Raw genomic sequence first — 23,569 nt, forward strand, 5'->3', positions numbered from 1 at the left:
CAGTCTCTTGATGTGTTGTAATAAAGAACACGAGCGTTTGCGCGCAATATTGCGCTTACAAGCCACAAACCGTAAAATAAAATCTCTTGCTGAAGCTTTAAAGGCATCCCATATAGTGGAAAAAGGCAAAGAGTTAGTATCGTTCATGGAAAAATATTCCTCAACAAAGGCAGTGAAAGCAGAAGAAAATGTCGGATCCAATAAAAGGGAGTTATTAAATCTCCATTTTCTAGGACTATTAACTTTAGGTAAAACGTCTAAATCAATTAAAATAGGTGCATGATCCGATAATAGTACAGGTCCTATCTCTGCCTTTGTGAGTACTTGTGATAAATTATGAGAAATAAAAAAGTAGTCAATTCGTGATTGAGAGTGATGTACCGGGGAATAAAAAGTGTATTCTCTCGTGGTAGGGTTGCACAGCCTCCACGCATCCAGCAGTTTATGCTGAATAATAGCATGAACAAAGGATTTATGTGGTTTGTTGGGAACAAATGAGACTTTAGAGTTTCGATCCACAAAAAGGTCAAAAGTCTGATTACAGTCCCCTGCCAATATGAAATTATCCTGCATACAGAGGGTAAGCTGTTGGGCAATTGAAAGCCAAAAGGAAGAATTACCACCAGTAGGGCCATAAACATTAAAGAGAGAGACTGGAACATCCTTCATCAATAACTTAACATTAAGCCAACGACCATCTACATCGGACACCTGTGAAAGAACCGTGAAATTGAGCGATTTGCGACATAGTATCATGACTCCATTACGCTTGCCATCGCCTGTGGAATAAAATACTTCCCCCACCCAACCTTTTTTTAGCTTTAACGACTCATTCTCCATGAAATGGGTCTCTTGCAGGAAAACTATATCTGCATTTAATTTCGCTAAATGAGACAAAACTCTTTGCCTTTTTATGGGGGAATTCAATCCTCTAACATTCCATGATACCAATTTCAGCGGCATAACAGAGTATTAACAAATAGAAAATATGGAAATAACTTTGAGATACAGTGAAGAAGTCATGAAAGAAAATAAGAAAGAATAAAACAAACAAAGGTCCCCTCATAAGGAGTAAAGAATGAGAGCATAATACAGATGAACAATAATAAGAGAGAGTGTCAAGAGTCCAAAGTAAAAAAAAGGAAAATTGGAAGAAATAGAGCTGGAGCCGTGATACAATAAAAGAAGATGAGAGCAAACAGGGAGTAAGAGAAATAAGTAACACCTGAAACTGAGAATAGACCACCTCAAGAATGAAATTGAGTGAGGTACAAAGGGAGTTAAAACGTAAGATACGAAGAACAAAAAGGAAAACAACACAGTGGGCAAGAGGGAAAAGGGAATGTGAAAGCAATGGAAAAGGTGAACCTGAGACGTGAGAGCATTGGAAACAGTGGGATAATAACATACCTACACAGGGAAGGACCAAGTGAAAACGAGGGAGGGGGTGGAACCACATGGAATGGACGACATATCCAGGGGTCGACTAGACGGACAACCGGAAAGACTTCACGAGAAATGAATGTAAAACAGAAAAAGAAAACATTGGAATAAACATTGGCATAAATATAAAAAGATAAATCCATAATATTAATGAGAAAAAAAAAACATAACAAAAGATACGATCCATAATTAAGACCCAGAAAAGGTCAACAATAGCAGAACCTAAGAACCTGATAAAAGAACATTCTAAGAAATGAAAAAGCCTATTATGTGAGACAGCAATTTGAATAATAGGTATAGCAAATAGTCATATCAGGCCTTGAAAAAGGAGGCATGTCCTGAGGAATCCATAGCCATCGATTTACAAGAATTAATGTAACTTTGTAGCCGTAGAGGATCTTCATAAGCAATTGTTTTGTTATTATGTGTGACTTTAAACAGACAAGGGTGAAAAAGACCGTCTCTGGCGCCAATTAAACGCAGGTCTGCCGTTTAAGAATGCTTTACGGCAGTTTGCAGTAGCCTTGGCATAGTCCTGAGCGAAAAATAAGGACGAGCCAGACCACGTGATCTTCGGAGAAGCTCTTACAGCCGAAAGGACTTTTAACAAATCCGTATATTCCAAGAAATATAAGATAACACCTCTAGGTCTTGACGAGGACGAAGCCTGTGATGGGATACGGCCTAAGCGATGCGCCCGTTGAATGTTAAGCACTGTTCCGTCTGGCAGGTTGAGCAATTTTGGAAGGACTGATTTGAAGAAAGAAATAGAGTCTGCACCCTCAAGACCTTCTCCCAGGCCGTAAATGCGGAGGTTATTCCGCCTGTTACGGTTTTCCAAGTCCTCGACTTGTTTCTGAAGTGTAGTGACTTGAGATTGAAGATGAGAAACGGTGATGCAATTTTCTTTGAAGGAGGAGATGTTTTGTTCAACAGAGGAGACTCTTGTCTCAAGCTGAGACCAATTGTCCGTTAAAGTTTGTAATTTAGTGTTAGTTTCTTCCATGAATGGACGAAGAGCTCTTATTTCCTCCAGAAGAAACTCCAGAAGTAACTCCAAAGACACAGGCGAAGCCGACTTGGGAGGTGATGGAGGGTCGTTTTTCAAGCGTTTGGTGTTGGACTTCCCTGGGGCAGTGGATGGAGGCTCCATGGCAATGTCCAAGTCTTGAGAAGCAAAGGCTGAAGAGTCTATTAGTTTAGAAAATTCAGAAAAGACTTTCGAATTCTTGACAAAAATATGTTTTGGCTTGGAACAAAAGGAATGGGCCAGCTTCGTTCTGCCCATAAAGCACACTCCACGCACTCCGTAGTGAATCAGGTGAGTTGGAAAACAAACGCAGTGAGGAGAAATTATCAAGAGGAAAGGTGACGTCACCAATAGGCAATTCGAGATGCTAAGCAATGAAACGCATCAGCAGGAAATGGCAAAAGCACCCTTCCACAAAAGATAAAAAATTCCAGTCATACTCCAGGCGTGTCCAACAAGAGGCCAAGAGGCAAGGGTGGTAAAAAAAAAAAAACCCAAGAGGAGGGCGAAGAAACTCTCAAAAGGGTACCGCGCAAAACGAAGCACCTCCTCTGAAAGTAGAGAAGCACTGCACTGATAATTCCTCAAGGCTGCAAGGGTAAAAACAATAGCAATAATGAAGAAGGCTCAACATGGCTGCTGAGTGAGGAGCATAGGATTTGCTGGAAAAGTCAGTCAGTAAAATAAACGCGGCATCAAAGGAATGAGTAGCCGAGCAAAAAAGCAGCCCAAAAACATCTAAAAACGTTCACAAGGACATGCAAAAATCAGAGGCATAGTTTCCTGTCAGGAAGCGCGCATTCGCGCGACAAAACAAAATGGCAGCCGCGCTAAGGAGAGATCCTCGACAGCAACTTACAGCACAAAACTGCACGAGAACGTGTCGCTCTGAGGTCCGCAGGCATCCTCCAACGTGATGCCGACTTTCAGACAGCTGTTCCAACCTCCAGCCGGGCGGCAGGGGCGCCGCGGAACAGCAAATCCTTCCGGTGAGCTGGGAGCCTCACCCGTATGCCGCCATTCGGCTCGGGCGCCAAGCCACGCCCCGCCTCAATGTACTTTTAAACTGCTAATTCTACTCAACGAAATAACCGCCTTACCAAGCCTTAAACTCCCCTTATATCACATATAAGTCAAAGCTAAGGTAGGCCCTAGGAAGCCCATAAGGCAGGGTGTATAGTAAATAAAATGATGGATATGTACATTTAGGTTTTACATGTCCTGGTAGTGAAAAACGACTAAATACATTTTTCACTAATGTGAGTCCTATCTCTCCCATAGGTTAACATTGGGATGCCTTATTACATTTAATATGTGCTAACTTTTGCTTAGGAGCAGGTAGGAAATTCATGTTTGGGGTCTGTAAAATCTGATTTTAAGTCACAATTTTGAAAATGCCACTTCTAAACAGTTGGCACCCTGCCCTAGCTATTTTGTGCCTGCAGCATGTTCCTGGGTCATATGACTGGGTGTAGTTGGTAGGTAGACTATGTATATTCCCCCCAGACAGACACACGACAGAGGGATTAGGTGTGCCTGGGTGAAGGGAGTGGAGCTGGGTACAGCCCATCTTGCAGTTCAATAGCCTGTGCCCTGCCTTCACAGAAAGGACTTCACATTACCTCATTGTTCCTTTAGTCAGGCTGGAGTTAGGGCAGGGGAGACAGGAAACAAGCATGTTAAAGTGAATTCTCTAGATACTTCTCCTACTTCAAAGATGGCATCAGGTATAAAATAGGACTCTTAAACCCACTCTTCAGTTCACTTTCTGGACCTGCGAAAGCAGTCTCAGAGGAATGCCTGCTGCTGTGGCCTGCTGTGTACTTCAGAAGACTGCTTGGGTGCACCTGGAAGGCCCGCTCTGCTGCTTTAAGCATGCCTTGAACCCTCAGAGACATGCCCTGCTGTTTGAGAACAGTTCCACCCACCTCTTGAACCCAGGACTAGCAGAGTGACTCCAAGGGCTAGTTGGCTGGACAGCTGGTCAGAGCCTCATGGACAGAAAAAGATCCAACCATCTTGAACACACACTTTGACTCAGCCAGTGAGTCCTGACACTCCATGTGGTGCCTCTCCAATCCTGGACATTTAGAAGTGGTGCTAAAGGTGCCCAGATAGCCAAAACCCAAAACCCGGGGACCCGATTCACAGAACTAACTTAAGACAAAATCCTAAACTTACTACCATTTTGGTATTCAGAGAAGGCACTTACTCATTTTGGTATTCACAGAAGGCACTTACTCATTTCGGTATTCACAGAAGTTAGGAGTCCTAACTTTAGGACTCCTAAATGCCTTCTGTGAATACAGAAAGTCTTAAAATTAGGATTTTTCTCAATTTAGTAGTAGTAAAGTTAGGAGTCCTAACTTTAGGACTCCTAAATGCCTTCTGTGAATACCGAAAGCCTTAGAATTAGGATTTTTCTCAGTTTAGTAGTAGTAAAGTTAGGAGTCCTAACTTTAGGACTCCTACACTGAGAAAAATCCTAATTTTAAGACTTTCGGTATTCACAGAAGGCATTTAGGAGTCCTAAAGTTAGGACTCCTAACTTCTGTGAATACCGAAGTGAGTAAGTGTCTTCTGTGAATACCAAAATGAGTAAGTGCCTTCTGTGAATACGAAAATGGTAGTAAGTTTAGGATTTTGTCTTAAGTTAGTTCTGTGAATCGGGCCCTGGGACTTTCAACATTTTTGGCTAAAAAGTGCTCTGAGAACTGAGAGGATACCGGGACCTTCCTGCTCGTCGACCCACCCAAGGTTCACCACTGGTTGGCCTGACTTCACAGCAGCTCCTGCTACGTTCTTCTCAAAAGAAGCTAATCCTATCCAATTGTCCTTCGCAAAATGGTTATCCAGCCGGGTAGAACATGTGTTGGCTACAGCTTGCAGCTTCGTCCTGCTGGAGATTTTTAACATTCAAAACACTTCTCCTACTTCAAAGAAGGCACCAGGTATAAAATAGGACCCTTAAACCCACTCTTCAGTTCACTTTCTAGACCTGCGAAAGTAGTCTCCGAGGAATGCCTGCTGCTGTGGCCTGCTGTGTACTTCAGAAGACTGCTTGGGTGCACCTAGAAGGCCTGCTCTGCTGCTTTAAGCATGCCTTGAACCCTCAGAGACCTGCCCTGCTGTTTGAGAACAGTTCCATCCACCTCTTGAACCCAGGACTAGCAGAGTGACTCCAAGGGCTAGTTGGCTGGACAGCTGGTCAGAGCCTCATGGACAGAAAAAGATCCAACCATCTTGAACCCGCACTTGGACTCACTCAGTGAGTCCTAACACTCCATGTGGTGCTTCTCCAATCCTGGACATTTAGAAGTGGTGCTAAAGGTGGCCAGATAGCCAAAACCCAAAACCTGGGACTTTCAACATTTTTGGCTAAAAAGTGCTCTGAGAGGATACCGGGACCTTCCTGCTTGTCGACCCACCCAAGGTTCACCACTGGTTGGCCTGACTTCACAGCAGCTCCTGCTACGTTCTTCTCCAAAGCAGCTAATCCTGTCCAATTGTCCTTCGCAAAATGGGTATCCAGCCGGGCAGAACATGTGTTGGCTACAGCTTGCAGCTTCGTCCTGCTGGAGATTTTTAACATTCAAAAAAGAGACTAAGGGCCAAATTAGGAATCTGGTGGTCTTTAACCGCCTGACCTACGGTGGTGGTTCTGCGGCCACCGTATTATGAGGCAGCCACTTGGACCGCCACTACTGCGCCAGCTGTACCAGGAAACCGCTATCCCCTGGCTGTGGCACAGAGGTATACAATATGCAAGGTGAGACCGCCATGATAAGGCTGGTGGTGGGGAAACAAAGGGGGGCCCTACAGGGACCCTATGCCCCCACCGCCATGGGGATGCATTCAGGGGGGCACAACATGTGCCTCCATGTATGCACGGCACCCCAAGTTCCAGCACCGCATGGACTTTGTGCTCCCATTACGTGCCCATTTTCAGGGCACCGCAGTGGAAACAGCAAAAAAGCCCGCCATTCACAAGTTTAACTCGTGATCTGGTGGGCGGACCATGCACAGCTTTGGTGGTGCTGTGCCAGCTCAAAGCCAGCGCAGGCCCCAAGTCCTAACTTAGAAATCTTCACCGCAACCTCGCCCAGTGGCTCCACAATGACAATGCCTCCTCCTTGGACATCGTCTGTAGCCTTGCCCTGCTGAACTTTACCTTCTCAGTCATTCTTCCACTAATTGTTTTTAAGTCCGAAGGCAAGCACCAACCCAGCCCAATCCACTTCTTGTATCTGACCCACACTCCATCGCAGTCAGACATATCTTTCGACCTTGACCCGGTCTCACACGACTAGATGTCCGCAGGTGGCGCTACGATCTTTTAAGCACTAGCTTTTACCTTAAACTTTAAAAATTCATAACTCCGGTGGTACTGATTGGATTTTTGTCATTTTGGTGTCAAATAGTTTATTAAACTTTACTCTATTTTCTACATTTTCCATGTGTTGTGTTTTCACTAATTTAGTGACTTTTGTTGTTCACCTTGACAGGGATTGTAGCTGTTGTTTGAGCAGGGCTAACACCCCACTCAACCATCAACCCAATTTCTCACAGGGGGCTGCTTCCATTATACAATATAAGTGGTGAAGATTTAATAAACTAAGACATGATGGGGCATATTATCAAGAACGGCGTTAAAATTATCGCCGCTTTAGCGGCAGGAAACTGCCGCTAAAGCGGCGACAATGGCCTTGATAATATGCCCTTGAGAATTCCAATAGAAGCCCAGGTTCACACCAGAACATGGGCTTCTATTGGAATTCTCAAGGGCATATTATCAAGCCCATTATCACCGCTTTAGTGGCGGTTTCCTGCCGCTAAAGCGGCGATAATTTTAACGCCGTTCTTGATAATATGCCCCGATGAGTTTAAACACACCAGTTTTACCTTGTTTACTAATGATACCATTCTGCTTGTGACAGATCCAGAAAGAGCACTCTCTAAACTTAAAAGGAAACTGTATGCCTCTTAGGTAGTAACAGGCTTTAATACCAATATGGCTACATCTGAATGATTTATCATTACATGCTAAATGGAAATGAAAGAGGACATTTCATTATAAACTCCAGTGAGAGGAGGCAATTAAATTTGTGGGTGTAAAGATTATGCCAGTGTCCTGGTGATAGAAATTGCAAGGTACAAGAATAGCAAGCAAAACATTTCAGGGCGTGATTTAGATCTTGGCGGGTCTACCCCTGTGCCGCTGCAGTGGCAATCCCAAGTACACAGTCAAGCTGACGGCGGACCGCCCGCCGTATTTAGATGTTGCAGCAATAGACAGGAGACTGCTGCCGTGGCGGTCATCTCTGATGGCTAAAAGTTCTCCATCATGCCAGCAGTTTTGTGCCAAGCAAATTTAGATGTTCCAGTTGTGCTGGCGGTGTCCCGGCGGCGGTGTTCTAATGGAGTAAGGCCATGGTGGTGTGTAAACAGGTAAATGCTGCTCTTCATTATCTTTCTACCCATAAATGCTGTGAATGTCTCGTAATGTATATGTAGGTAATGTGTTATGCACCTTTTTGGTACAAATTGCATACCACACAAACAACATACACACATTATTGAATGCACACCGGCAGGCACCACAAGCACAACACCCAAAAGCACCACAACAACAATTTTTGTTTTTAAGCGTCAATACAGGTGTGTTAATTTTACCTTGATGAGAAGAAAAATGAACACTACTGCATTACACCTAAGAAAAATGCTGCATAGAAGGGCAATGCAGAAGTACACAAGGGTACAGCAATAGTCAAAACACTATACTTAAGACAGTTGTACAAGTAGCTTACCATGGATCTCAGCGACAACTGATTCTTTTGATGTCATGGTGGAGTTGGTGCAGCAATGGAGGGACCTGGACAATGGGGTACAAAATGGAAACGGAAGCGGGAAGCGGAAAAAAGGGTATGTTTTTACCTCATTTCCTTCAATTCTGCCAACTCAAAGTAGGAGGGATTCCAGCCACAGTTGCCACAGTGGAAAGGCACATCGTAATCGGGATGGTGGTAATCAGGGCTGGAGTCGAGCAAGCAGCTGCTTCTGCCTATACCGCTGTAGACAAGGTTGAGAATTCCTGGTGCAGTCAACGGGACTCTGGTGGTCTTTCGTCTATGGACCAGCCAACATCTAAATACTGCAGCAGACCACAAAGTCCAACGAGTGGAAAGGCCATCAAGAAAGTGATGCCGGGACCTGATCCACCAAGATCTAAATCAGGCCCTTATGGGCATATTATCAAGAACGGCGTTAACATTATCGCCTCTTTAGCGGCAGGAAACTGCAGCTGAAGCGGCGATAAGGGGCTTGATAATATGCCCTTGAGAATTCCCATAGAAGCCCATGTTCTGGTGTGAACCTGGGCTTCTATTGGAATTCTCAAGGGCATATCATCAAGCCCATTATCGCCGCTTTAGCAGCAGTTTCCTGCCGCTAAAGCAGCGATAATTTTAACGCCATTCTTGATAATATGCCCCTTCATTTTTTGGGTAGGAAGAATAGTAACATTGCCTTAAATGCTTAAACCAATCATCACCTAAGCACAAGGTTAATATTTATTTGTGGTGGGGGAGGTCAGAGTATCTTATTCTGAAGCCACAAGACATCCCAGAGAGGTTACCTGGGGTGTTGCATCGTTGCTCAGCATTCCAGGTGACGTCATCCTTGCGCCTGCAGCCCTAATTTAAGCCCTGCTGCCCATCGCAGTGCGGGACGCGAGCAGGCGGCATCCGGGCAAAGCCCGGGCCAAGGGCAGGCCCGTTCTTGCCTGTCATTGCCAGGAAGAGGCAGGGCAGGGCCACCCCATTAACCCCCAGGTCTGAGGATTTTACCTGGCTTCAGGAGCCAACTGAACGGTACTCTGAGCTCCCCTCTTGATTGTTTATCCACTCGTAGCTGTCCTTTAACTTTGATTTAATCAACATGTACACCTTGTGGCCGAGTCAATTGGGAATATTCAATATTCAATATTCAATATTCAGCTTGGACTGAAGGATCATGCTATCCGGCTTCTCTCACTGCGGGAACTGAGGCTGTTTGTGCTGTGGGCTATTGCTTGGACTTTCTGCCAGCAGGGACTTAACGGTGTACGGACTACAGCCCTTGCGAGACCCTGGTGGTACTCGGTGTCCCAGGGTGCACAGCTTTGCATCACCCCATTTTTATCAGCTGCCATGTGGTGAGGCGCGATTATCGCGCTATAAAGCCCGTAGGACACCGGACCGGGCTACCTTTCTAAGAACTTGGTTACGGGGTTTTGTTTGGGAACAGTACTGTATTGCCTGGATAATATAATAGTGTGTATATTTTCGGTTAACATGAGTAAGCGTACTAAGCCTAGTATAGGTAAGGGTGTGGTAGGGACCTTAGATGCCTTTCTACTGAGGGCAGAATCAGCCCTCATTAATGAGATAAAGCTTACTGAGCGAAGGCTATCCTTTGAACCCCCACCCTCGTAGAGTAGACTTTCCCTAACTCCTGCAACCCCTGATTTTTTGGTGGTATCAAACCATGAGGTATCCCCATCCCGGATTAGTGAGTCTTCACATGTTGTTTTGGATCTAGTGACAGATATTGTATCCTTCTCATCTACTGACCTAGAATCTAGCCCTGTTAGACCTAAAGTTAGGACCAGAGGGCAGAAAGCCAAACTTAGGACGGATTGTATTAACAAACCCCTCCCTAAAAAAAGGAAGAGTCGAGGAATACTGAAACAAAGTAAACCTGCCCAGAGAATAAATGGGAAGAAAGTACGACCCGCTATTACTGTAAGTGAACCTATCGAGGGCTCACCTAACCCCACAGTTCACATGGCGTCAGGGCAGCTCGCTGATAGCGCTGAAGTACTGGGTATTTTAGACCCAGCGGTGCAGGGGCACACACCCTATGACTTCTGGGTTTCACCCTGTTCCGGACCTACAGAAACACAGAGTCTTCTGGGTGAAGTCAAAGGATCGTTTATTGGCTGCAGACCAATGACAGGTATCCTAGAAGTACAACAGCGTGTATGTTCTCAGGAGACTGCTGAAAATCATAGGAACGGACTACATCTTAAATAGGCCTTTTTCGGCCTCAAGCATACATTCTTGAGTTTTATGAAACGGCAATATAACAGTGTACATTACAAAGAAAAGGCAGAGTCATGATGACCATCCCACATTCCAGTTCGGCCAACTCACAATGATTTACACAATAAGGTTGCGATCCCACGTTAGATGTAAGCAGACCCCCCAATAAACATGAGCATCTCCTGTTTTGGGAAACAAGTCATAAAGCAGGAACAAGCAGGTGTGGAAGAGATTAGCCGGGGGTTTGTGTAGGATGAGAAGGGTTTTATGATGGGTCGAGCCCTGATGCTAATCACAGGTGGATGGAGGAAGGGGAGCTCGTGAGACCAGTTTGACCCGGGGCAGCAGAGCCAGCTGCCCAGGTCACCGAGAAGTCACGAGAGAGCACATGTACTGAGAGGCCCGTATTTGCTCCATTATAGCCTATGTGAGGGCAATGACAAGATGGCCACTGCTTCCAAAATGGAACCCGCGTAGTGCAGCAAGATCACGTGTACGCAGTGCATTCAGGGCTAGAACGACGAGTAAAGCACTCGTACATGCCGCATTTACCATTTGCGGTTCGCTAATACCAAGATAGACAGGGGTAGGGCCTTGTCCCCCACGCGGTTCCGAAGATTAAAGTACGACAGACCCTCCTTTTGCCCTTACATAGGCAATTACTATACTCATCTTAATCCGAGTCTAGGTCAATGTCTGCAAAGTCATGGAGATGTTGCTGTAGCATCATCATATTACTTAGCTCGTCTCTCGATACAGGTGTCCTTACACATAAGGTAGCACAGAGGCCACACATCGCAGGAGCACACTGTATGCACAGACAGAACAGGAAAAGAATGGCTAAGATCATTCCAATGACCATCAGAACTTTCCAACCCCAGGCAGATATCAGTTCCCAGAACCATCCCATCAATGACCAATCCCCCTTATCCACGTGTATGGATTCAGATATTTTGTGGAGTTTGGAGATGGCTTGATACACTGTTGGAGCATTGTCTGGTATGAAAATGCAGCAACTGGATTGGATGACCTTGCATACCCCACCGCGGTCTGCAAGAATAACGTCTAGGACCATGCGGTTCTGTAAAGTCATAAGGCGGTCCGCTTGGAGCTCAGCCGTCAGATTACTAAGGGCACCAGCCGTTACATTTATAGTGGATTCAACCACACGTGTCAGTTGTCTTAGGTTCCTACTATTGACCATAGGTCCCCAAAACGGTAGGAAACCCAAGAAGAAGTCTCCTGCTTCCTGACCGGCAGTGTCATCCTTACTAATCACGCCTCTCACGACTCTCGTCTTGTGATAATCAGAGGCGGCAGTGAATGTAGGCGGTAGCAGATTCGCAATATAACATGTGCCCGAGAAATCAGGGGGCAACCATGTATATGCTCGGTCATTACAGATGAAATAGGTACCCTTGGCAGCTAGAAAGGCAGGGGAAAACTGTGACGGGAAAGTGTACGTTTCAGTACAGTCACTTCTACCCAGTTGAGCCCTAGGGTTCTGACCATTACCCTGTAAGCAGAACCGACCCATGTGGGGTACAACCCAGATTGGAGATGAGATTTGTCGCTGTCTTTCACCCAGACTAATACTATACCCCGTCGCGTTCCATCCTACATAAGGTCTCAGCTCTTCTTTAGGAATGGATGAGTATGCATCAATATCTCTACTCATATCGGCAACTCCTTTCATCAAAGCCTTATTATTGGTGATGGGTCTGATGGAACGCGGTTGGCGGGGGGAGTACGTCTCCAGAGCATAGAGAAACATGGTCTGGAATGCCCATGACGATCCATTTGAGCTATACGGTAGCACCAGGTAGGGAATACCCTTGTTAATGGTATGTGGCATTAACCCACAGACCCAGCAATTAGTCGTATTCACTACTAGCTGGTGCTGGTGCAAGAGCTGGATAAACGAGTTATTTACGAACTCCGATCGTCTGGTCTGTTCGTGCTCAGGCAGGGGGTAAAAAGAGTGAGAGGAGGCAGTAGAAAGAGGGGTAGGCTGTTCGGTAGGTGCAATAGGCTTTTGAGCGGAGAAGAACACAAGTCCTACAATAAACATCATAGTACTACACAGTATAAAAAGGCACAAAAGGACAAAACATTTACTTTTTACAATTCCACACATCCTGGCTTTAAAGCTCATTTCCTCGATCGGTCTCTCCATCTTAAAAAACTCCATCCTCTACTCGGGCCGCTCGCGGCGGGTGAGTTTCTTCTGCTGAGGAGTACGCCTGTCAGTCCAGGGAAACGCCCTAGACCAACCAGAACCGTCGACCTAACGTCTTCGGCCTGTACCCCAAAGTCTTGACACCGCGACCCTGCGGCAGAACCCGGATGGTGGTTCGAAAAACAAAAAATCAAGAAAGTCTTTCAGATGGGAGAGTAAAAAATGTCAAAAAGGAAATAGTGAGGAAATCTTTATTTGTCCATGGGCCTAGGTCTCAAATTATAACGTAGACGGCCAGGTGCCATTTGGTCTCGAAACAAAAGTTCAGGCTCAGTGGTGTCCAGTCGATTCGATGGTGGCACAGCTTCCTGTAGAATATTGTCACTCTCTTGGTCTGAAACTGTGTCTCTTAGGCGTGCATCACTGAATGGTGTGAAACGGAGTACAGTGTCTGTCTCAGAGTCGGCGATACCCTCTTTGACCCACTGGTCATATAGCAGAGGCAAGGGGACTACCTTGCAGTGAGTACCATGAATCCAGTGCTTCTTCCCTTTCACTCGCACTGCTGATCTTGTTGAAAGAAGAACAAGATGAGGGCCAAGCCAGCGGGGCTCGTCGTTGCTCTTGCGCTGGAAGTTCCGGACTAGCACCCACGTACCAGGGTTGATAGGGTGTCCAGGAGTTTCAGAAGCTTGAGGAAGAGTATCATGTACCTGTTGGTGCAAAACACGTAGTTTAACAGTCAAATCATACAGGTAATCGAGCAGCACTGGATGCTCTATCTCACTGAACTTCGTGGGCCTTGGCACACCCCATACATTAGCCGGGCGGCCAAAGACCACCTCGTAGGGACTAAGTCCCACTCGTGAGTGTATTGTCATTCTGGTGGACAGGAGTGCTAGAGGCAGGGCATCAGGCCATTTAAGACCAGTGCTCGCCTGAATTTTAGCCAATTTGAGCTTTAAGGCTCCATTGTAGCGCTCTACCAATCCAGCTGATTGGGGGTGATTTGCAGCGTGGAACTTCTGCTGGATGCCTAAACCTTCACACACATTCTTCATCACTTTACCCACGAACTCACTCCCATTATCACACCATACCACTCTCGGCATTCCAAACCTGGGGAAGAACTCTTTCACAAGGACTTTGGCTGTGGACAGGGCAGTGTTATCTTTTAGAGGATAAGCCTCTAACCATTTTGAGAAAACACAAACAACCACTAGTACATATTTCAGGTTGTTGCACCTTTCCATGTGAATAAAGTCCAGCTGCAAAACTTCGAATGGACATGATGGGGGCGCAAAGTGACCGGCTGGAGTTGGGGTTCCCCTACCAGGGTTGTACTTCAAACATACCATACAATTCTTGACCACATTCTCTGCACACTTGGGAATCCCAGCATTCTGCCATACTGGAGCCAACAACTTGCATATACCTTTCGTACTGATGTGTGCCATTCCATGCGCCATAGTAACTACTGGAAGCACATACGCGTCAGGCAACAACCATCGCCTATGTTCTGTCAGATCAGTCCAGCAACCATTCTTATCCAACTTACCCATACTCTCTCTCCACTTGCTTAACTCTTCCTCTGTGGCTTCAGCTTGAAGCGACTTCACACTCTCTATTGTGTTCTCACACATTCCCACATCATTAACCCATCTTGCGGGGCCTGCAACATACATTCTAGTCTTCACATTCTGTGCTGTTTCTTTCGCGGTCTCATCAGCAAACGCATTCCCACGTCCAACATCATCTGTGACTTTCCTGTGCGCACTGCATTTCATGATCGCAACTTGCAACGGTAGGGTCAGTGACTCAAGGAGATCATTCACCAACTTGCCATTCTGAATTTTAGCTCCATGTGACGTCAGGAACCCACGCTCTTTCCACAAACGCCCAAAATTATGAGCCACGCCAAAGGCGTACTGGCTATCTGTGTATATATTCACTCTCATTCCTTCAGACAACACACATGCTCTCGTGAGGGCGATTAATTCTGCTGCTTGGGCCGAATTATGTGGCACTCGTGCAGTTTCCACAACCGTATGTAAAGTCGTGATAGCATATGCAGCAGTCGTGTCACCATTAGGGAGCTTAAAGCATGAACCATCTACCCACAAAGTACCATCACACTCAGTCAGGGGAGTATCTTTCAGATCCACTCTTCCTTTCGTTTCTTCTTCCGTTCTGAACAGACAGTCATGTTGCTCAATCTCATCTGAGTCTGCCGGAATTGGCAACAATGTAGCTGGATTCAATGTATTGCATCGTTTTATGTGTATGTGATTCGCTAACAGTGTAAGTTCGTAACCCGATAGGCGTGCACTAGTCAAGTGTTGTGTCTTGGTTCTATTCAATAATGTGTCTACAGCATGTGGAACCATAACGATCAATGTGTTGTCCATTACCAGACCAGCAGATTGTCGGATAGACATCGCTGCAGCAGCTGTCGCTCTCAGACAGCTTGGCAATGCCCTCGCTACAGGGTCCAAGGTTGATGAAAAATATGCGCATGGGCGCGGTCTGTCGCCAAAGGGCTGTGTTAACACTGACAACGCACAACCATCTTTCTCGTGAACATACAATGTAAAAGGTTTGCTGTAGTCAGGAGTACCCAACACAGGAGCCGAACACAATGCATTACGCAATTCCACAAAACTTTTCTGGCACTCTTCAGACCATGGGATAGGATTCGGTGTGTCTTTGCATGTTAAGGCTAACAAAGGTTTTGCCAGCAAGGAGAAACTAGGGATCCAATGCCTACAGTATGAGGTAATGCCCAAGAAAGCACGTACTTCTCTCTGTGTCTTTGGCACACTTAACTGTGCAATGGCTTGAATTCTTTCTGGGGTCAGTCTCCTTCCCTCCTTCGATAAGAGATGACCTAAGTAGGTCACTTCTTGTCGACAATATTGCAGCTTAGATAAGGACACCTTGTGATGAAAAACGGATAAATGGTGCAACAATGATAATGTGGCTTCTTTACAGATCTCCTCAGTATCCGCGGCGATTAGTAAATCGTCCACATACTGAATCAGGATAGCGCCACTAGGTAAAACAAGTGCATCAAGCTGTGCTTTCAAAGCTTGACTGTATATAGATGGACTCTCACAGTAGCCCTGGGGAGCGCGTTTGAAGCGGAAGCTTCGGCCTCCCAGACTAAACCCGAAAATGTCTCTGCTCTCCTCTGCAATTGGGATGCTAAAGAAAGCATTCTTTAAATCGATCACTGAAAACCATTCAGCAGAGGCTGGAATCATCGTTAATAAGGCAGTTATATCAGGGACAACTGGAAACTGTGGCACAACAATCTTATTAACCTCTCTAAGATCAATCACGAATCTGTAAACAGGAGGCTGTGAAGGGTCCGTTCGTTTTAAGACAGGTAAAATCGGGCTATTGCAAACGTTGCCTCTTGTTTCTTCAATCACACCCTTATCAATGAAGTCGTGGACAATGTCTAACAATGCTTTCTGGCCTTCATTAGAGATCTTGTACTGGGGAATACGTGGCAGTCTGACATTAGCCTTTAAAGTCACCACATATGGCGGTATCTCCAAGAGACCCACATCATTGGGACCAGTAGCCCAAAGGGCATCCGGAAGGGATGACAATTCAGGCGGCATTGTATTTTTGGACAAGTACATTGGGGAAATTACTTTCTTGCCTAATGTAAGTTGTACTCCCGAAGGAGAACAATACAATGTAGCATGCAATCTTTTCAACAAATCCAGTCCCAGCAAATTCTCACCACAACCTGTCGTCAGAATCAGAGGTGCTTTCAGCTCGCAAGGTCCAACAGAAAGTGATATGGGACTAGAAATCGGGTTCCTAACAGGGGCGCCAGAAAAACCTACGGAAACATTTATGTCGCCAGACAAAGGTGCGCCAGGGAGTTTGGAATGCATAATTGAACTCTTTGCAGCACCAGTGTCTAGCAGAAAAGGCTCCGTTACATTCGCTGTAGTCACCTCAACATACGGTCCACTCTGATCCACTGGCACTGAAACAACTCCCTCTCTCTGTCTATGGCTGTCCTAGTAATCAGCATGTTCTGCATCACCGTCCTCTGCATAATAATCATTAGTGTAATACTGGGCCGTATTACCAGTCGCGTTAGCTTGCTGATCAAAGCTATTAATGGTATTCTGAGGCGGCAGAGGACGCGCATTTTGGGGAACACTTCCACGCCCTCTACCTCTAGGAGCTTGCTGACCACCTCTACCTCTTGCGCCATACATATTACCATTCCGCTGCATTAATTTAGGGCAACTATATTTAAAATGACCTTCCTCTTTGCAGTATGAACATTGGTTGGGACCTACCGGGGCACGCGGTTGAAAATACCCATTCATTTGCTGATTGTTCTGAAATTGTTGGGGTTGGTGATAGACACCTTGGGGTTGCCTATAATTATTCTGACCTCCACGTGGCGGATAGGCCTGCTGCAAAAGGACCTTTGTCTTTAATTCCTTCGTTTTCTTCTCTGTTCTATCTTTCTCGTCTTTATCTCTGTTTTCATAATACTGTGCGGTAGCCAGTATTTGCGCTGAAGAGGAAACAGCCCAAGAACTCTCTGAATCTTTCAGCTTTTTACACAGGTCAGGGAGTAAATTCTGCACAAATTTATCCACAAACAACCGTTGGCCACCCTCAGTACTCATATCCTGCCCACTGTGATCAATGAACGTTTCCTCAAACCTAGTAAAGAAGTCTGACACTGTCTCATCCTTTTTCTGCTTGCATGCAGATAACTTGTCCCAATTTACGCGCATTGCTGGCATTAGTGTCTTCATATACGTGATGATTCTACCAGGGAGTTCAGCCACTAAAGGCTCAGGTTTCGCGCCACCAGTTTGTCTTGCATCGGCAGCAATAATGTTAGCCCATGTATCCCCTAGCTCTTGGTCATGATCCGCATTACGGATTGACCCCCATAGGGGCTGTGGAACAACATTACCAAACAACATGTCTATGTCAGCCAGATTCATAATACATGATCCTGCCGTTTGTGACAATTCTTTATAATAACCTGCCGGATTTTTACGGGGATCAGGTAAGGACTGTTTAAGCGCTAACACCTCAGAACGCTTCCATGGAACATGCACCCAAACACGCTGGAAATGTGCTGCCACAGCGGGGTTAGCACCGACAGCTGCAACCGCTTCCTTCCATACCGGGGGCACTTCTCTCATGGGGTATTGTCGCACTTTTTCCTTTCCCCCCACCGGGACATCCTGTTCGAACAATGACTGTTGACATCCATCATTCCTGAAGGACAGTACAACCGCAACTGCTTTATCTATATCGCGGTCCACAATCATACCAGCTCCAAAATCGGACCTTACTCTACACAATTCTCGTGGCCTCGGATTTCTACCACTATCCTCCAATTCCTCACAGAGAATTTCGCACATCTTCTCAAACACATATCTCTGCTTCGGGGCATCCCACTGATGGAAGACATTAACAATTGATTCCACATCATACAATGAAGGGAAAACGACCCATCTGCGCGCCATGCTGTCTATTATGTTCTTCTCATCAGGGGTAGGCAACTGACTACGCAATTGCTTACGCTGCAAACCAGGAGTCGCACCAGACAACTCAAAGAGAGGCGACATTAATGAAGTAACCACATTAGCTAAACGCTGTCGCGCTGAAGGAGAAGCTGAGGCAGAAACAGGGGGGAAAACAGAGGGAAGAAAAGAGGACGTAGAAACAGGTACCGAAGTGGTGCAAGGAAAAGTGTTGGGAGAGGCCGCTGGTGAATTAGGCAAGGTTACAGGAAGCGCGGGGGCAGTTGGAAGCACAACTGGCGGTCCTTGAGAGGGCTGCGTTACATTAATAAGAGCCGGTTGTGCGGCAACTGGTGGTTGCGGCAAAGCCTGCAATACATTAACTGGAGGTGGCATATTCACAAGCTGAGGGGGCGCCATAGCATTTTGCGCATATGGGGGTGGCGAACTCAACAAGTGTGACATTAGGGGATCTTTCTCCTTGTCTTCGGACCCATTTTGCTTAGAGTGTGGTAAAGCCGGGTAACATTTGTCAATCCCTAACTTACGCTGCCTGTGCAATTGCTCGCTCATCTGCTCCTCCTCATTGTCTCTAAATTGTACAGCTGCTTGCATTACTGACATACCTTTCTCTCTTTTATTCTTTTTCGCTAGCTTAATTTCTTTCTGTTTGGCTTCCTTCCGCCATAAGCGGAAAGAGTCAAACATCGCCGGCCGGGCTTTCTTCTTAAACAATTTAATTTCCAAATTATCTAGAATATCGGTATCGAAACTACCATTTTGGGGCCATTTTAAAACACCGTCTTTCCTAGTGTAGTGGATCCACACTTCGTTATATGCAATAGGGCCTACGCCATGTTTTACATAGAGCTCATAAGTTGGAGTTCCAACCGGAGGAACCGGACATGATTCTTCCAGCCGGAAATCTTTTCCACAACCCAAACAGAATAATCTACCAAATATTCTAGAACCAGGCATCTTCGCTCACTAGTCTAGATCCAAACGTCAAAGGATTATCGATTACGATAGTCTCGTGAATACACGAGTCCTCTGGCTTTGGGGTTTGCAAACACCAAATCACCAATTACCAAATCAAACCAAACGATCCTGAGGGATACCAAAACAAATGGGAGACGCTCCACTTATACTTAACTGAATATTACTGATCGATGACGTCACCAGAAGACTCTCTCGATTGTTTCGCTCTCTCAAACTCGTCAAGGGTCCAAAACAGGTCGATTAATCAGGGCAGCAGTCCTTCGTAGCCGTCGGGACGAGGAGAACCTCGCAGAAAAGACTTTCGGACCACGTCGACATGCAGGGGTCGATGAAGTGGCGGCCTTCCTCCGGAATTTCCACACGAAGCTCCTCACGAACCTCTGGCTTGGACTGGTACCGCTGAAATCGGCCCGAGTTGGGCGCCAAACTGAAGTACTGGGTATTTTAGACCCAGCGGTGCAGGGGCACACACCCTATGACTTCTGGGTTTCACCCTGTTCCGGACCTACAGAAACACAGAGTCTTCTGGGTGAAGTCAAAGGATCGTTTATTGGCTGCAGACCAATGACAGGTATCCTAGAAGTACAACAGCGTGTATGTTCTCAGGAGACTGCTGAAAATCATAGGAACGGACTACATCTTAAATAGGCCTTTTTCGGCCTCAAGCATACATTCCTGAGTTTTATGAAACGGCAATATAACAGTGTACATTACAAAGAAAAGGCAGAGTCATGATGACCATCCCACATTCCAGTTCGGCCAACTCACAATGATTTACACAATAAGGTTGCGATCCCACGTTAGATGTAAGCAGACCCCCCAATAAACATGAGCATCTCCTGTTTTGGGAAACAAGTCATAAAGCAGGAACAAGCAGGTGTGGAAGAGATTAGCCGGGGGTTTGTGTAGGATGAGAAGGGTTTTATGATGGGTCGAGCCCTGATGCTAATCACAGGTGGATGGAGGAAGGGGAGCTCGTGAGACCAGTTTGACCCGGGGCAGCAGAGCCAGCTGCCCAGGTCACCGAGAAGTCACGAGAGAGCACATGTACTGAGAGGCCCGTATTTGCTCCATTATAGCCTATGTGAGGGCAATGACAAGATGGCCACTGCTTCCAAAATAGAACCCGCGTAGTGCAGCAAGATCACGTGTACGCAGTGCATTCAGGGCTAGAACGACGAGTAAAGCACTCGTACATGCCGCATTTACCATTTGCGGTTCGCTAATACCAAGATAGACAGGGGTAGGGCCTTGTCCCCCACGCGGTTCCGAAGATTAAAGTACGACAGCGCAAAGGAGGGGGACTTCTGGGGCAGGCTTGAAATCATGATGTCAACCTTACTGGAACCTATCCTGCAAAAAATAAGTCTTGTAGAAGTCAGATTATTAAAGATCGAGGAGATGGTTAGCTGTAAACCCCCGGCTATATTGGCAGCTAGCTTGAAGTCTAGCGCAGATCCATCAAATATCATGGGGACAGGTACAGGGGTGGGCTTATCTGTTAGCTCTATTGCAAACAGACAGGCATCAGACAAGAGTAGTTCCAATAACATTGCGCTTAGCAGTGTTGACATCCCAGCCTGTACTGGTCAGTCCCCCCTCAGAGCAGGTTCTTCTGTACTTCCAAGGGTCGGGAGGTTGGAGAAAAGGGAGATAGAGCCAACGAGTCTCCCAGTAATAGACCTGCCGCCGGAATCTTCTCCTTATGTAGTGGTTTTGGGGAGTGTTCCTTCTTTCCCCCGAGGGGCTAGTGAGGACTTCGGGCAGCTGAAAAACCAATGAACTCATTGGTTTGCACATAACACCGTTCTGGGTGCCCGTGTGGCTAAAAACATTCTTATGGCCCGTAGGGTGAGCTGGATTGGGAGTTTGCGTAAAACGGACACCGGTGACTGTGTCATTGTAAACTTTGATAACCCCCATACTGCGGGCAGGATCTTATCCAGGGACACATGTCATGCTCCTCTTAATTCTGGATCTGTGATCAGGGTATTTCCATTGGGTTTCTTTTATAAACCCGTTTCTTCTAGGGAAATGTATCACAACGTCCCTATGGCAGCTCCTCGAGGTGGGTGGTCAAGTAGACCGGTACCTAGGCAACAGCCTATTCCCATGGTTTACTCATCATTTGCAACAGATGGTCAGCTTGGCGCCTGCCCTTTGATGGATCTAAATAAGAGATATTCTGCTTTATCAGGGTTGAAGGAGTGCGATTGACTAAGGATCCCCACGCTCTCAGATAATGAGCTGGTTGTACATACTCAGCAGGGGCGTAACACAGGCCCCCGCAGCTCCCGCGATGCGGGAAGGCCCCAAGCTCCAGGGGCCCCCCTCAGCACAGCACTCTTGCCTGAGAGCTCTTGATTGAACCCGGAGAGGGCCCCTTCATGTTCCTTGCAGGGAGGCCCCCTCAATTTTCGTTACACCAGTGATGCTCAGCTCCCAATAGAGGTAGATGAGAGGACCATAGGTGAAATATCCAATAATGTTATACCTTGGAACATTGCAGGGTTGGCATATAAGCTTCGAGACCCATTATGGGTGCAATTTGTGAAGCAATTTCCTGTAATTAGTTTCCAAGAAACCTGGTTGGTGGATTGTGATCTATTCTTGGAAGGTTATAAGGCTTTCTTTGTCCCAGCTACTCCTTCGGCAAGTGGAAGACCCAAGGGAGGTCTAGTTGTATACATATCTTTGGCGGTCGATTGTCAGATTCAGGTTGTGTCGACCACAAACCCAGGAATACTGGCACTAATAGCGAAAAAGGAAGACACTAGATGGGGACTTATTAATTTCCATAACTCTGTGGCCTGTCCATCTGGTGCCTGTAACATCACCACCCTGGGCACATTTATAAGACAGTCTTTTGCTTCTATTCTACAGACCTTATGGTTTTTGGTGATTTTAACATCCATCCATGTGGAAATCCAATGTTATCCTATATATCTGAGTTGGGTTGTCCCCGTATGAAGGGGTTTCATTTTGAACATCATGCCCAGAGGGAATCACTGAATGATTTGTTAAATGAATTGGATATGATGGCCTTGATATCCTTATCTGCCCCGCACACCATATTTTCTGTGCCAACTTTTAAAGGGAGTGGTAGGGGGTCGTTTATAGACTTCATTTTAATTTCTTCTTCCCTACAAACCTTATTTGAGGGTTTTAATATTGCTAAGAGCGAATATAGTGACCATAACCCACTTTGTGTCTATATGCAGGGCCCATTATCAGCACTTACTTAGACCAACTGATGGCAAACGATGACTTAAAGCGTCCCAGATCTCCCCAGACAAGTGTTATAGTGAAGTAAATGTATCCTGTGCCCCTGAGTTAGTACTATGCACTTCTGCAGGCTCTTCTCCCAGGGAAGTTATTGGCGCTTATGAATCCATAACGCGTAAATTCGGTGAAATCCTAAGTGTCCTGGCTGGTAGAATGGCTGCTTCCGGCCCCAGATGGTTTGACTCTCACTGCTCTTGGGCGGCGAAAAAGTTGAGGGAAGCTCTGTCAGCCAAACCAAGAAATCAAATTGAGGTACGTGTATGCCGTAAAGAATATAAATCAGCCCTGGTCAGCTGGAAGGGTGCCCTGAAGGAGGAGGCTTGAAGGGAGCTGATTGACTCAAGTACTCTCAGGAACAGCTCTAGGTTTTGGAGTGTTGTAAATCGCCCCCTTTTTGGTCAAGAAGTGGGGAGGGCTTTAGACTCGTATATCACTGAGGAGGAATGGGTGCTTTATTTTAAATCTATGTTTGACAGCCCTACGGAGCACACCTGCCAAGAAGGGCGGGATGTAAATGCCGCTGTAATGATTTTTGAACAGGGTGAGGTTGTGGCAGGCATTGCAGGGCTATCCATCAATAAAGCGCCGGGCCCAGATGGTATCCCTCCGGACCTGTGTAAACACGACGCTTCGTTTTGGGCTCCGGTATTGGAGGCTGTGTTTAACGCAGCTGAAAAGAGCGGTTGTCCTCAGTCTTGGACCTCTTCCACCATAGTCCCTGTTTTTAAGAAGGGTGACAGGAATAGCACCCACTGTTACAGGCCAATCTCCCTCCTTGACTCAGTGGTTAAGGTTGTAGGACGTATTCTCTTGCAGAGATTATCCACTTGGGCGGATGAGCATAAGATTCAGTCGGATGCCCAGTTTGGTTTTCGGTCGGGACGGTCAACCGTTGCTCAGTGTCTCAATTTATCTATGTTACTGAGTAAATATACGGTTGCCCGCCCCGGCACTGTCTATCTTGCCTTCATGGACTTGTCCTCTGCATTTGACTGTGTCAACAGGGTTAAATTGTGGCAGTCCATGAATG

This window comes from Triturus cristatus, chromosome 6, assembly GCF_964204655.1.
Source record: "Triturus cristatus chromosome 6, aTriCri1.1, whole genome shotgun sequence".
Lineage (NCBI taxonomy): Eukaryota > Metazoa > Chordata > Amphibia > Caudata > Salamandridae > Triturus > Triturus cristatus.